Here is a 13,351-nt window from a genome sequence, read left to right on the forward strand (position 1 = left end):
GTTGATTATGGACCAACTAGGTCAAATATGGGATTTTGGAACTGTTATGTATTTTGATCAAATGAGTGTGGGAAATGACTTTATATACATGGGAGGTGTTTGCTTTAAAATCTTGATGAGTATGGAACCTAAAGTTGTATTGTTCATATTTTGATCATTATTGATAAAATGGGGATTTACCACTTGAAGGCTAATCGTATGCAAATCATTATGTGTTGGGTTTGTTTTGACCTATCTAGATGACTATATAATTCAGACTTGAATGCAATAAATCCATAGGCACAAAAGTCGGTTTTATTAATGTGTTTGTCATGATATTCCCTTATTGTAACTTGAAATAGGCATTGCGTCTTCATAAGCAATAAGTTGTGGACTCTTGGAGTCGTGCATCAGCCATTGACTTGAACTTAACTTGGATTTTACAGATCTCAAGGTAAAGGCATAGTATGGTTGAACTTAGCGACTCCACAAGCAAAAGACTCGAATAGTTAAGCTTGTTAACCATTAAACTATAGACCCGAAAAGGTTGATCATAATGATTGGTTATCCATAAGTGACGCTTATATAACATTGAAATGTGGCTTACTTATTTTTTCYGTCACTGTCAATGGTAAATCAGATCTCTCTCACTATTGTAAGATGTATTGCCCTTCCAAGGGTGAGCTTGATTTAAAAGAAATGAAATGATTTTACTAAAGTTATTTTTTCAGTTTTTATTGCTTTATATCTTTATTTTATAACTATTTGAATTCACCAAGTGTTAAGCCTAATGCTTTTTCAAATGACATGTATCATAATCTCTTAGCGGTAGGGCTCCTAATGCTTGAGTGGAGTGATGTGTGTCGATAGAGGCACTTTTGGGTTACTAATATTTTGGAGTATATCGTGGAGTTACTATTGATACACTTATTCTTTTGAGGATTATAGTAACACCCTATTGTAATTTAGATCTAGATTTGATTTATATTAATCGGTTGTTAGTTATAGTCTATTCCTGATGTAAACTCTCTTAGTATTTCCCCTTTGTGGGGTTATTATTGACCCAACTTTTATTCTGCTTAATTTGATGGTTTAAATTATCTCCTATTTTAGAGGTGTTATTAGTTCGTATCAGATCTCTAGTTTAAGTGAACTAGGTATGAACTTAAGATGCCTAGACTTAAGCTGAAACTTTAAACAAAGATTTGTGAGATGTGGGTAGAACTTAAGATAGGAGAGCTATGCAATCCACAAAAATGAACTAATTGTGAGTTGTAATGATGGTGACGAGGATTCTTATGTATAATGTATTCAAAATTTTATGTAGCAAATGCTATTTTGAGTATGATGTTATGTGAGTATGTTTGACCTTGCTATTGTTGCAATGAGGATGAATGTAATGGTACATTTCATTTGTTAATCTTGTAGTAGCTTAATCTCTTATTCTTATTCCCTTATTTGGCAGTCTAAAATGGTTATCACGCGGAGTAGACCGCCGACTCAAGAAGACGGTCAAGAGATGAGTGTGACGGCTCCGGGTTAGCCAGGGGGAGCCGATAATGCATAAGTCCCTCCTATTCCGCCCATGTTGAGCGGCAGGGTTGAGCATGTGTCGAGGGTACACTTGGATACTTCTAATCCGGTCGTTCAAGAACTAGACCCCCAATCTATGATGTTGGCGAGTGTCATGCCATTGGTAAACTCGGCCATGGAGAAACAACATGAGGATGAAGTTGTTAGAGTATAAAGACGCCAGTAATCAAAGGCATGAGATGGTCGCTGAGAATGTCGTCAGGGGTTCTGGAGGAGTCGGCAATGTTATTGGCACCACATAGCAGGTAGTTGTCTGTGTCAGACTCTTTTTTTTTTGTTAATGAATCTTTTTCTTCAATACCTTTTTTCTTTCCTATTTAATTTAAATTAAAAGAGTGAATGAAATATATGTTTTATTCCTACTGAATATCACTCTTTATTCATTCTGAATATTATCTAAAATTCATGATGAATGCTATATCATCCATTGAACATATATACTTACTTTATTCAATATGAATAAATGGTGATATTCTAAAAATGATCATCACTTCCTCTCCAACATGAATATCACCCTTTGTTCATATTGAATATTATATGAAATTAGTGGTGGATGTTATATCAACCATATATTTTTATTTATTCATTTTGAATAAAAGTTGATATTCATGATTGAAGTGATATTCATACTGAATATCACCCTTTTATTCATACTGAATATCAACCTTTTATTCATTCGGATTATTATCTAAAATTGATGATAGATGCTATATCATCCATCAACTATATATATTTGTTTTATTCATCGTGAATAAGAAGCACGACGTTGCAAAATGATCATCACTTTCTTGTTCATGCTCATGCTCAATANTTGCAAAATGATCATCACTTTCTTGTTCATGCTCATGCTCAATAGGGGTGATATTTGTACATTTTGGTTGTGCCGTTTGTCTTCATTTTACTTGATAATTCTTTTTCTCCGCCTTTTCTCTTTTTTTTTATTTAATACAAATTCAAAGAATGAATAAATTTATATTATCACGAAAATGAAATTATCAGTTATCAAGCTAGACATGCATTTTGAATAAAAGTCGTTTTCATCATGAACATCACTCTCCCTTAGAGGCTAAATTGGAAGAGATATTAATGCTCAACATCACCATTTATTCAAACTGAATAATACATGAAATACATGATGGACTTCATAGATATCGTTATTCATCATTCTGAAAAAAATTGGTATTTGAACATCATGATCAATTTCATGTTAATATTGAACAGAAAGTGATATTCATAATGAATATAACCCTCTATTCATGCTAAATAAAATATTAAAAAACTGATGATGTACAGTATATCATCCATGAACGATATATCTTTGCTTTAATGATGTTGAATAAAAAGTTCATATTCATTGTTAATATGAAGTCTTGTTGGTTTGTATGTCGATTATGAATAATTTGTGATATATTTTGTTTTTTTATTTAGATTTTTCATGAATAATGCTTCTAATCATCATTTTAAAATATGCGTGTGCTTAGATTATATTATTAAATGCAAAAACTCTATTCGATTACTAATGCATGCTTCTATTCATGTTGCTACTGTTAATGACATATATCTATCTATTCATTAAAGATAATTAAGTCAAAGAATATATTTTCTCATGATTTTAAGTCATAAATAGAAGTGTGCCAGTAAAATCTTTTGTTGTCTTCATTTTTTTTTTCTGATCTAGACTTCTTAGGGGTGTTTGGGATTGCTTATTTGAAACAACTTATGTTTTTCTATAAAAGCACTTATCAACTTATTATAAGTCAGAAGGATTTAACTTCTTCAAAAACTCCTTATTACCGATTTGGCACAGGTATAAGTTATTTATCCAAATACTCAAAAGTGTTTATTATTGGTGTCACACCAGAATAAGTCAATAAATTGTTTTTATAAGCAATCTCAAACATCCAGTCTCAAATTTTCTTGTTTCTTCTGTCAATATCTTAAGGATTTTCTTTTGTGCTAATAAAATTACTGAATGAAGTGTAATGCACTCTTTTTTTTAATCAATCAAAAACTTCACGTAGAAAAGGGATTTTCTACTTAAAGTCTCCCTTTTTAGATAAACTTTCCATTTTTTTTTACGTAAAATCACATTTTAATTTTTTTTCCATGTAAATAAATTTTATAGAAAAAATCAATTTTTTATGTAAAGTTTTTATTTTTATAAACTTTGGTTATTTGAGGAAAACGATTTGTAAGATTGCTAAAAAAATAAAATTCCTTTAATAAATTGAAGTGTAAATTTCCTTATAATCAAGTGGTGAATATGCTTTATCCAATTATTGGTATCCCTGTCCCCGAAACTGATAACTAAAACCATCCCTGTAATCACCACGATCCCTGTGGGGGATCTTATCGGGTCCCCGCGGTTTTCCTGATCCTCGTTGAGGAACCCGTTAAGGGTAAAAATCATATTTTTCCTATTCACCGTTGGTTATAACTGAACTCGAACCCGATCTAAAAAAAAATTACAATATGTTAATTTTCGCAACTAAAAGTATATTACAATTTTTTTTTAAGATGAAAGTTTAAATGTCTCAAACATAATCGAACAAATTACAAACAATGTATTAAGTTACAATATATAACTAAGGGTTAAATGCATGAAATAGCAACATACTTTCATAAAATTTCTTATTATAGCATTCTACTTTTGTTTTTCTTTATTACAGCAATGTACTTTCAAATTATTTTTTATTAAGGCATTGWACTTTAAAAAATCTACCCATAATAGCAATAGGTAACCTGTTACCTTTTAAACCGGTTAACCCTTTGACTTTTTTGTTTGTGTGACTTGAATGAGGTGATGTGGATGCCACATCATTTTGATGACTTAACTAAAATTAAAATAAAAATTTATTTTAAATTATTATTAGTGATTTTCATTTTTCATTGCTATGATCTAAAAAATCATTTATTTATTTTTTATTTTTTCTTATTAAGTTGCATTCAAATTAAATATTATTGGAGTAAAATATTTATTAAATAAATATGAAATACCATTTTCGAGATATATTTTGTTTGTAATAAAGGTAATTTTTTTTATTTTATGTTGTTCAAATAAATACATATCTTTTAAAGTTCTCTTTAAAATATTAACGAAATAAATTGTTATCTACATTTTTTTAATATTGTTATATTAATAAATAATTCAAAAAAGTCTAATTAATTTAATATATTTATACGTCAAGTAAAAAGTTTTTGAACAAATATAATATATTATTTAAAAGATAATATTTTTTGGTAAAAAAATGAACAATTCTTATTTTTTTTTCTTCAAAAAACACATATTTTAAAAATRTTAGCRAGATAAGTTGTGTTCTACTAGTTTTATTGATATTGGTATATTAATGAATAATTTAGAATTTTTTTAATTCATTTAATACATTTATTGAATAACATGTAAAATATTTAAATATTAAAATTAAAAATACAGTGTTTAATAAGAACTAGTAGATGCTATAATTAAATAATTTTGAAAGTACAATGATGTAGTAAGAAAGTCACATCACTATAGTACATGTGGACAGCCTACGTGGACAATGAGGTGGCATGAAAACCTAGTATAATGGGTAAATTTAAAACAAAAGGTTACCTAATGCTATAATGGGTAAATTTTTCAAAGTACAATGTCCTAATAAAAAATAGTTTGAAAGTCCATTGTTGTAATAAGAAAAACTGAAAGTACAATGCTATAATAAAGAAATTTATGAAAGTAGATTGCTATTTTGTACATTTTGCCCTAAAACTAAACAGAAATTCAAACATCATACAACTAAAATCACGATTTCATGATTAGACAAATAAACTAGATTTTTTCGTGAACCTTATTTGGATTGTTGAGGTAAATTGAATAAAAATCTTTTGAATTTTAATGTTACTATTTTTTTTTAATGATATTATATATATATATATATATATATAAATTAAAATTAATATATATATACACGTATTGGGCCGGGCCGGACGGTGATCACCATCCCCGCCCCCGTTAAAATTCCCGTCCCGTTCCCAATAAGATATCCCTGAACTCAGTCCAAAAATTTCGATTTTCATTGTCGGTTTTGGATTTTTTTTTATATCCCTAATTATAATCAAGTGGTGAATATGCTTTATTCGGGAATCCATCTTTGTAATATATCGTGTTTATTTTTATTTTTAGAGATATAAAAAATCTTTTATTTGGGACCACACAGTTCAGAAGGGCAAGACCGTAAATTGCAATTAACAGAAAAGAAAAGGAAATTGGTTGCCGCATATTAAGATGTTGAATATCAGAGCAGTCATCCTTTCTTCAATATATAAATACCAGTTCAACTTCAACCCATTCATACTTCATCTCTCTCTCTCTCCACCATTTATTCCTTCTCTCTAAAAATATTTTCACAAGCAACATCTCTTTTCGTTAGATCCACAAACAACAGATTTCTACTGTTTGTTTCAGTTGCACACGCATCAGAATGAAGAAACCAGGATTCTTTGCAGCGTCCATGGCTGCCGCTTCGGCTACTACTGCCATGTCTGTCTCCAATTCTAAAAATCACGAGGTAAGCGAAGAAATCGTCATGAACTGGTTAGAGAATCGAATTAATTACGTGTTTTCTTCTTTTAGATCTCCGATTTGTGAAATATTTAAATGATTGATAGTTTCCGGTTTGAATTCATGTTTAGGATCACGTAGGATCGGCGAAAAACGGTGATGATTCGTCTCCTGAGAAAGCGAATCGTCGCTTGGAGAAATTCGCGCCGAGGTTTGATGGATTGAGGTTTATTGAAACTTTAGTAACTGCTCATCGATAAGAAGGTTATGAGATCTCTCCAATTTTTTCGGTTTTTTCCTTCCTGTTCATGTCTGATTTGGAGGACGAAGCTGTTGCCATGGCGCCGAAGGCTATTTGGTATTATTATTATTATTATTACTATTATTACTAACATAACAAATCTAAAGTTACTATCGATTGATTGTGGTTCATAAATTCTGATATAGAATTTGCATCTGCAGTTTCTTGTGAGTTTTCTTATTCTTATTGATTCAATTAAAGTAATATGTTCACATGTCTACATCTTGTTTGCAAATCGTCTCTCGGAACCAATAATTTATTGCCAGCAACGCACGCTAACAGTTCCATTCTTTGTTGTGATTCACAAATTTACAGCCGGACTTTCCTTGTTGTCATGAGTCACGGGTGTATATTTAATTAATTAATATCGTGTACTTTTCTATTTAATTATTTTGTCAATTTAAAAATAAATGAAAAACATTTAAACGCATGTCAACATCAATGCACGTTAAAAGAAAAGGTAAAAGAAGGGAAAGGGTGGACCTAAAAAACATTGCTATTTGTATCAATTTTAATATTAAAATCACGTCGATTCATGATTTGAAAATTTATAAAGTGAATCTTTGATGTCTATGTGTGTGAGATGGTGGTGAAATTTGAAATCTAAATCAATAACACTGTTTGTTTTTGTAAACTAATAAACGTCTGAATTTGTTTAAATTATCTATTTTATCCATTAAAAATTATAATGTTGCATTTGTAGATAAATTTATACAATTTCACATATTTATTCATCATTATTGTGAAATTTAAATATAAGTTATATTTAAATGAAAATATGTCATTAACGGTATTTATCATATTAAAATACATAAACCGAGAGACATGAAGATTGATTTGGTAAGTAGGGGTGTTCATGGATTGGGTTGATCGAGATGAAGACATTTGAACAACTCAACTCAACCCAAAGCTTGCGGTTTGAAAAATCTTAACCCAACCCAACCCAAACCGTACGGGTTGGTCGGATTGATACTTTAGTACATTAAAATATTATTTTAATCTTGAATATATTATTTTTCTATTCATAATTTCTTTTTCATTATCAACTATTTAATACAACTTATCCATACTTTTTATGTATATCACATTCAGTTAATTTTTTCAATTTACATATATATGTTCACAGTTATTGAACATATATACGAATGAATTATATAGAGATGTGAATAAATTGAAAATATGTGTATTTGAAAAGCGTACGCGATAGTGTGATTGTCTAATCTACATATTAATAGAAATTTAACAATCATATTAAATCCAAGAAATAAAAGTATATTGGTTCATCGGGTTAGGTTGAGTTCAAATAATAGTAACCCAATGCATACGGTTTGAAAATTTTACAACTCGATTAGACATAGCATTGTTTCAGGTTGAGTTACTTCGTGTTGGGTTGAGTTGGGTTGATCGGATTGGTCGGTGATTGATTAAGATTAATTGATTGAGAAACATTGTTGTTAAAGGTTTGAAGAACAATAAGAAGTTGATTTACCTTTTACCAAACAAAAGAACAATAAAACATAAAGTTTCTCTGAAAATTTGAAAAAAACAAACAATATAAATAGTCTTACCTCTTAACTTATTAAGATTGTCATATGTGTGTCTATATATATATGATATCATATTCAACACTCGTCAAGAACGACCTTTATTGAGATGATTTAGTGAAGATGTCTTATGTCTATAGTGTGAATTCAAACTTATTACAATAAAACTCCAAATTATATATATGGAAAACATTGATGCTACAACTTAACAAATGGACATAAAAAGTTGTTGTAAATGTTTTAAATACCAATCACTTTTAAGAAAATATAATTTTAATATTTATCCAATAATTAGCAACTCACTTCTATCATATTACAATTTAAAAAACTTTGCATAGACAAAATACTTATATATTTACCTAATAATTGACAACTCACTTCTATCATATTACAATTTAAAAAACTTTGGATATATACAAAATACTTACATACATATACTGTTTTTAAGAGAAGATAATACTGAGGTTTGCCGAATAACTTGCAACCCATCGCTAATAAATTTACGATTTAACAACTTTCACAAATTAAAAAACTTGCATACACAAAATACTTACATATATATATATATAGTTTTAAAAAAGTATAATTCTAATGCTTGTTCGACAATTTGCAATCAATTTCTCACGTATTACAATATATAACAATTTCAAAATTTTAAAAACTTTGCATATACAAAATACCTACATACATATATACAAATTGAAGAAAGTATAATCATAACATTTGCCTAAAAATTAGCAACCTATTTCTAACATGTTATAATTTAACAACTTGTACAAGTTTTACAAAAGAAAATTTACGTACCCCTCGTAAAGCCGTTGCTAAAAGATCCTAGTCCCTCGTAAAGCTGTCGCTAAAAGTCCCTCCGTGATCAGTAGCTAAAAGCCTTCCTTGCTAAATATACCCCTCGCTAAACAAAACTGTCGCTAATCCATCGCTGGCAGATTTTTGTTGCTAATCTGTCGCTAAAAGTTTTCTGTCGCTAATTCGTCACTGAAAGTATTTTGTTTAATCCGTCGCTAAAATTTTCAATTGCTAATCTATCGCTGCAAGTTTTCCATCGCAAAAACACCGGTCGCTGATCCGTCGCTTATAGCACTACTTACGAGCTTTTGATCGACAGACTATCAACGACGGAATAGGCCTTTAGCGACAGATTTTTCCGTTGCTAATACTCCTCATTTTTGTAGTGAAAACTTTGCATATACAAATGAAAGTGATATAACTATAACATTTGTCCAACAATTAACAGCTTGTTTCTCAATTATTACAATTTAGCAACTTTCGATTGAATACATCTACCTGCATTCGTACATGTATAACACGTACTTACATATAAATACATAAACATATACACATATATACACAAATGCATACATACATATATACTTACACATATGTACATAGAGGATCAAACGAGAATATGGTCAAAATAAGAGAACAAGATAATAACCAAATCACATGTGATTTTACAAGCGATTGTGGAACACGGTCAACGCAAGGTAGAGGTTTAAACAAGAACACCTTCATTTTACGAAAACGCAAGAGCATCCATATCACATGTGATAATACACGTGATGGATGTGGTGGTGTGCGGATGACTTGGCTCGCGATCTAGATCGTGCCAAAGGTCGTTTGCTTCTTTGATTTAGTATCACGTGTGATAAATTATAGTGTCACATTAAGAGCACTCTTATTACATGTGATAATACACATGATGGAGCCTAATAGTATGCGGGTGACTTGCTCCGCAACCTAGGTCACGTCAAAAGTCGTATGTATCTCTGATTTAGTATCACATGTGTATCATATGTGATGGACTATAGTATCACATGTGATTGACTATAGTAAAATGGTGTTCTCACATTTTCATAAAATGAAGGTATTCTCGTTTAAACCCTCCCCCTACACACACACAAATATATATATACACATACATACATACTGAAAAAAAAACAAAATTTTTTTTATCGTAAGGAGGAGACTGAAACGGAGGAGAGGAGATTGAGACGGGAAGACAAGATCAATCCATGAGGAGATAAGATGGAAGATAAAATGAGCTAGAGAGATGAAATCAACCCCCTTGATCCCCACTACATGGTGCAATTTAGGAATCTTGGGTTCAAGTTAGCTTACATGGGTGTGCACTCCACACTCCTAGCTGAGGATTTAGCTTAACTATCAACCCCATATTCTCTTATGAATCTAATTACATAAAATGAACCGATGAATTCACTAAAATCATCAGCATATGTTGATTTGCAATTGTTACCGAACAACTATAACCACTTCATTTTGAACTACAACATGCATGATCTTAAGAGGTCCCTTTTGGAATTACTCAATATGTTACAAATAACTAAGTAATAAAATTTCAAAAACAAGTTTGCCATTCTCATGGTTCGCAAAGACAAGAAGAAGGAAAAATAAAGTCTGCAACCAACCCTGTTTCTAAATCTTTAAAGCCTAAAGGAACCATTGAAAAGAAACCGAAGATAGTTGTACGTAAGGAGGGCTAATGCTTTCACTAAATAATCCCGAGCATAGGAGTAGGTGATAGCATCAAATTTTCATGTTCTACTATGTGTTTATAAGCTCAAAATCCCCATTTTTATATTTTTGTCTACTTATGTTTTTATAAGCCTAATCCAAGTTTTATGTTGATCAGTGCAAGAAACAGACGAGAAAATGCGAGAAAAAATGGTTGTTGTGCTTAAGAGGGTTGTACAAAATAAGTGGTCAAAGAAAGGCAAAATGCAGGAAACATGCTACCCTTCCATTCCAGGGTAAAATGCAAGAGTCTCATAATGGGGTATGAAGTTACGGTACATGAAATGCTACCCTGACATAATAGGATCGCATGCAAGGGTCACATATTTTTCCTGGAGGGACTAATTTTGCCAATTTTCGAATCTTGAGTAGTTTTTCCTTCTTCTTTGTATAAATTGACTTGGAAACCTCCATCTGAGGGAGATCTGACCTAGGAAAATTTTCTAGAGTGAAGTAGCGGATTTTGGAAGCTTTTCGATCATTTTCTTCTTTTTTAATTCCGTAATTAACTAGTTTCTTCATTCACAATAGTGTAGCCTTTGATATTGATGCATTTGGTTTATAGATTCCTATGTAAAGATTTTAGAACAAGTTTATTTAATTTGCTTGAATTCTGTATGAATGGATTTATTAATTAACCTGATCAATTGATTGGTACTCATTTGATGAAAAGTCATTTAAAACCCTGAATCCGTAATTCTTTGGGGATTTTGATAAAGTGACAAATGGTATGTTCGATTTCAATTAGGTTCTCGAACCTATGAATTCTTGCAATCTAATCTTTAGTAAGCCGAGCTGTGAGCTTATTGCTTTAAATCGGTGAATTTCTTAATTCGTTAATGCTAATCATATCTGGGGATTTAAGAGCTTGTTTAAACCCTCATTTGGGGGGTAAGATTTAACCAAAGAGCTTGTTTTTGTTAATGTCTATCTAAGAGAAAATCGAGGTTGTCAGAGCTTGTTGACAACTATAGTCGGTTTAGACTTGTCGACATCTCTTATACCATATGAATCGATGATAAACATTTTGCATCATATCATGGTAAAGCTATTGTTGGGATTTTTAATTTTATTGCTCTTTAATTTTATTGCTTTTAGTTGTACGTTTATTTTAATTGGTGAAAAACCATTTTCCTACCCTCCCCCTTTTTACTTAAAGTGTAGAAATTTAATAAAAGTCACGACCAATCCCCTGCATTCGACCTGGTTTATCACTATTACAATTAATATTGTGATTTGGGACAGTTAAGACTTATTATTTGCCGGTCTTGGCAGCCGTCAATAGTAATTATCCTCTCTACCTTCAAAAGAAGAAGAAAGGAAATCTGACTTCTACTTCAAATATCTATATATGATGCAGAAGCTAACCTAAATAATTCTTACACATCGTGGATACTAGATATCGTGTATGATTCTTGTATTTGTAGAAATATGAGGAACTAATATAGTGAAAAGTTTGCTAGCAATGATAAAGTTGATAATCTGTGGGAAATGGTGCAAGAGTTGTTATCGTAGCTGTAGGTGTTGTGTCAAAAAGAGAACCCTAAATGATGTAGATGTTAACCCAAAAGATTTCTTGAACTTATAGAACACAAAACTAGTCCAAGGTTAGAAAAACTGAAGTTAAAAATTACTAATTTTTCTATCTCCATAAGGAAAAAGAACTCTCTTTATAAATTCTTCTAATTTTTCTGTATACTAAATTACTAATCTTTTTTTATTTCTTTTTCTCTGTTAGAAAAGAGAGAGTTTCCAATTTTTCACTTCACTTCAATACTCAATTCAATATTCAGTAAAATAAATGGGGGACTGGAAATGAGAGTATTTTTCTCGCATCCATTCTTCATGCGATTGTCGGAACAAAAATCTTGGATGCAACGAAATGGAAATTTTTGGTACATCAAGCCGCGATCTGATAGCTATAAATGTAAATGATTATATACTAAAAAAGAGAGCCAAAAGAAAGGAATTAAAAGTACAAGACACAATATCCATCGGGTAATAACCAACTAAAAGGTCTACTGCTAGAAAGCATCTAAAGTACAATATTTATGGGTTGTTGAAAAAAATAACCATTTTAAAAACTAAAATTATAAAAATAACCCTAAATTTCATTGTTTGTAATTTTTAACCCTCCATTTAGCATTAAACAATAATTGGTGTCTGTACAGGGACCTAAATGCAAAAAAAAAGTTTGATTTTTTGACTTTGATTTGAATGATGTGACACCTAGCCATCGCTGGCTAACCATTACGCACTAGTGATAAATACCAAATTTATACGTTTTTATGTCTAAGTTACCTAGAAATTAATGTTAAATAGATGCTTAAAAAGGTCCAATTTAATTTTGAGTTGATATTTAACTTCTTGAGGTTATTTAAGTTGAAAAAAAGAAAAAAAAATTATTAATTGTTTTTGCTTTCTACCATCTCTATGGCCTAAAGCAGCTGTAAAGACCTAGAAGCAAGCAGCCCGTGAAAAACAACAAAGAAGAAGGAAGAAACAGCAGCCCAAGGCTGCTGCCCAGACCAGCAGCAAGAGAGAGAGAGAAAGACGAGGATTGTGGGCGACTACGAGGTGATCATGGGCAACGAGAGAGAGAGAGAGAGACGAGGATCGTGGGCAGAGAGAGGTCGATTAAAACAAAATTTGTCGATAGAAAGCAGAAGTTCTGGATAGGAGGAAATCAGAAGCGAGCTCGAGATAGAAGCTGTCGATTGAGAGGGCAGGAAGCAGAAATCGTTCCCATTGGAAGCAGAAATCGATCACCAGAGAACTCGACCAAAAAACAAAAAATTGAGTTTGGAAACAGCAGACGAAAGTCAATAAAGGAAGCAGTTTTTCACC

General features: G+C 31.1%; 1 long non-coding RNA gene across 1 annotated transcript; it reads left to right on the top strand.

The window, feature by feature from the left end:
• The first annotated feature begins 5,902 nt into the window (after positions 1 to 5,902).
• Positions 5,903 to 6,630, top strand: LOC112523380. Its single transcript, XR_003070259.1, has 2 exons — positions 5,903 to 6,116; positions 6,241 to 6,630. It is a non-coding gene; the product is annotated as an uncharacterized LOC112523380 (long non-coding RNA).
• Positions 6,631 to 13,351: the final 6,721 nt, after the last annotated feature.

Source organism: Cynara cardunculus (assembly GCF_001531365.2).
Source record: "Cynara cardunculus var. scolymus isolate 2C chromosome LG 12, CcrdV1, whole genome shotgun sequence".
Lineage (NCBI taxonomy): Eukaryota > Viridiplantae > Streptophyta > Magnoliopsida > Asterales > Asteraceae > Cynara > Cynara cardunculus.